Raw genomic sequence first — 4,202 nt, forward strand, 5'->3', positions numbered from 1 at the left:
CTGAACAATTGTTCATGTTAAATCTCTCTAGAACTTTTTCAATATAGCCTTTTGAGACAGTACCAATAATCCTTGTGATCTATCACGGAATATGTCTACCCCTATCACATAGGATGTCTCACCCATATTTTTTCATTTTAAAGTTCATAGAGCGCAAGTCTTTTGTCTCACGCAATATGCCTAAATCATTAGCAGCAAGTAAAATGTCATCAACATACTTGACTAACAATATAAACTTACTCCCACTAATCTTTTGGTATATTCACCGATCAACGGTAATTTTCTTAAATCCAAAAGATGTTATGGTATCATTAAACTTTATATACAATTGTCGTGAAGCTTGTTTGAGTTCATATATTGTCGTCTTAAGCTTACACACCATTTGATATTTTTTTCTTTAATTTTGAAACCCTCTAGTTGGTCCATATAAACATCCTCATTCAAGGTCTCCATTAAAAAAGACAGTTTTCACATCAATTTGATGTAACTCTAAATCATAATGAGCTACCAAAGCCAAAACAATTCTTAATGAGTCTTTCTTTGAGACCGGCGAAAAGGTCTCTTTATAATCAATGCCTCCTTTTTGAGTGTATCCCTTTGCAAAAAATCTGGCTTTATATCGTTCAATATTACCATTAGAATCGTGTTTGGTCTTGAAGACCCATTTACACCCGATTCTTTAGAATTTTTTTATTTATTTTTTGGTAATTGAACAAGATCCCAGACTTTGTTGTATTCCATGGATTTTAACTCATCATTCATGGCATCAATTCATTTATCAGACTCAGTAATTTATATGGCTTGTGAAAATAAAATCGAATCTTTATTAATTCCAATGTCAAAATCTGACTCTTGCAAATAAATCACATAATCATTTGAAATGGCCAATTTTCTTTCTCTTTGAGATTTTCTTAATGGCACTGTTTGTGGTTCATTTGCGTCAGATACTTGTGAGTTAGTTCCTTCTTGAAGTGTTTCACCCAAATATTGTTCAACATTGTTAAAGTGTTCTTCAACAAGAGGAACAACATTTGTTATTGGTATGGAAGTAGGTACATTTATGGGCAATGAAATATTTACCCTTACCTCATTAATTTCCACACTTTGTCGTTCAACACTCCCACTAACTTCACCATTCTCAAGGAATTTAGCAATATGGACCTGGACATTATTTTGATTCGTTATACTTTTCATAATATTCACCACCTCTATCTGACCTAATGATTTTCACTTTATATCTAATTGTTTTTCAACCTTATTAACGTACACTTTGAGAGCGTCCGCTGTTTGAGATTTTTCTTTCAACAAATAGATAAATCCATAATGTGAAAATCATCGATACAGATGATAAAATATTGTATCCACCTAAAGATGGAACATCAAAGGGTCCGCAAATATCAGTGTTTATAATTTCAAGAAGTTGAGTGCTTCTTGTGACACCTTTCTTGGTATGCTTGGTTTGTTTTCCTTTAATGCAATCCAAACATATATCAAGATTAATAAAATTCAGATTCGGAAGAATCTCATTCTTTACTAATCTTTTTAATCTTTCTTTGGATACATGACCCAAACATTTATGCCACAAATAAGCAGGAGTTTCATTTAGTGAACTACGTTTCATTCCAACAATTTGATAAATAGTAATAAGGAATTCAGAAAAAATTATTATCGAGTTTCAATCTATATAACCCATTAATAAGAACACCAATATCATAAATAGTATTCTTATGTAAATTGAAACAATCATGTCCAAACTTAAAGACAAATCCAAAAACATCAAATCTTGAAAGAGAAATCAAATTCCGTGAAATTGAAGGAACATAAAGAGTCTGTAATAAATCAAGGTGATGTCCAGTCTCCAAGATCAAATTATAAGTATATATGCCTTCAATTTTAGCCTTCATGTGATTTCCCATGAACAAGAGATCCTTATTTGGATTTGTAGTTTGGATCGTAGTGAATCCCTACAACATAGTGGATACATAAGTAGTTGCACCAGAATCAAGCCACCAAGTATTATTAGGAACTTCTACTAAATTTGATTTGAAACATACAAAAGCACTAAATGTACCTTTCTTTTCAAACCAAGCTTTACGTTTCAGGCAATCTTTCTGATAGTGTCCTTCCTTTTTACAGAAACGACACACATCAACCTTGAGTTCCTTATGAGCATCATGTGGAACTTTAGCAGGTGCTTTCTTTTTCTTAAACTTGTTGGCCTTCACTTTAAGTCCTTTACTAACTCCTTGACCTATGAGGTTAATGGAATGACCTCCTTGTTTCTTAAGTCTTGACTCCTCTTGAGTAAGCATACTGGACAATTCACTAACATCCCACTTATCCTTAATAGTGTTATAGTTAATTTGGAATGGTCCATACTCAAGAGGCAATGAGTTCAGAATGAACTGAACCAAAAAGGTGTCATCCACTTTCATCCCCAAGGCCCTAAGTCTTGCTGCAATGTTAGTCATCTCGATGATATGATTTTGCATACTACGCGACCCATCAAACTTCATGGTCGTGAGTTCAGCCATTAGTGTACCAGCGAGAGACTTATCAGCAGAACGAAAACGTTTTTCCACAAACTTCCGGTATTCCCTGCCACTTTATGTTTGTGGAATAATACTCTTAATGTTGTTAGCAACAGTCATTCGCATGAACATAAGGCTTAATCTGTTAGAGCGTTCCCATGATTTATGAAAAGACTTCTCATCCTCACTGCTCTTATCAGTAATGGCAGTAGGTTTGTCATTCAGCAGAGCTAAGTCAAGATCCATTACACCTAAGTGGAACTGTACTTGTTCATGCCATTCAGAGAAGTTCAATCCATTGAACACAGTAACAGACGAAGCATGCGAATGAAGAGGAATAACTGCAAAATAGATATATATGCTCACAAATCAAAAAATAATGTGAATTCAGTAAAGCAATAAAAATATATCGTAATTCTCCTTTAGGTAGATATTACGACACATTATCATAATTTAAATGTCAATTTTATCTTTAATAGGTAATTGAATATTTTTAATCAAACATATACGACATCTTTGGATATACAATATATGTTTGACTAAAAGATTAATTTACCACATAATTTTCACTATTCGTAGAATGATTGATTCACCTTTGGGTAAATTTTTAAGTTCCAGCAATAGTGAAAGTCAATTTATCTATTTATTTTCAATATAGGCATTTCATTAACTTTCATAGATAGATGACAATTTTATGAATGCACATTTTTCTTAACCATACTAGTTTGGCCACTTTGGTGACTAACAAACTATATAAATACAAATGCACACATAATATCATAAAATTTTGTGCATGTGAATAATTTTATATATTTTAGTTTGGCCACTTTGGTGACTAACAAACTATAGAAACATAATACATGCATCAAGTGATCATAAACATGATATGTGTAGACGTTAATTTATCTAGTTTGGCCACTTTGGTAACTAACAAACTATATAAGTACAAATGCATACATAATATAATAAATTTTTGGGTATATGACTAATTTTATACATTTTAGTTTGGCCACTTTGGTGACTAACAAACTATAAGAACATAATACATGCATCAAGTTGAAAAATCAGACACAGTCACTCTTGGAATACTGAATATGCCAATAAATAATGAATTGTACTAATCCACATATGTCAAGTGTCCACAAATATTACATGTGTAGACATTAATTTCTCTAGTTTGGCCACTTTGGTGAGTAACAAACTATAGAAACATAATACATGCAACAAGTGATCATAAACATTATATGTGCAGACATTAATTTCTCTAGTTTGGCCACTTTGGTGACTAACAAACTATAAAAACATAATACACACACATAATTTATTGCTTAGTATAACGACCACTTTAATTTATTGCACAATTTTAAAAACAAAACATAATTATTGTATTATGGAAAGATTAAGATTTTTCAGAATTTGTGCAAATTAAATTTTGCTAACAACACTTTATTAACATAAGAATCCAAACACCTTAATTAGTCAAGCACAAAATTACGCTACTACAAAAGGATTCAACAATAAGTTTGAATATAATTTGTTTGGACAAAATTAAACTTACAAGAAATTTTCTCATTAAAAAGTGTTGCTAATCACAAATTATTAAAATAACAAACAATAAGTTGCACGTAATATTGAAATTCTTATTACCGTAATATTGAAATTCTTATTAAC

This window comes from Solanum stenotomum, unplaced genomic scaffold (assembly GCF_019186545.1).
Source record: "Solanum stenotomum isolate F172 unplaced genomic scaffold, ASM1918654v1 scaffold25311, whole genome shotgun sequence".
In the NCBI taxonomy this organism is placed as follows: domain Eukaryota; kingdom Viridiplantae; phylum Streptophyta; class Magnoliopsida; order Solanales; family Solanaceae; genus Solanum; species Solanum stenotomum.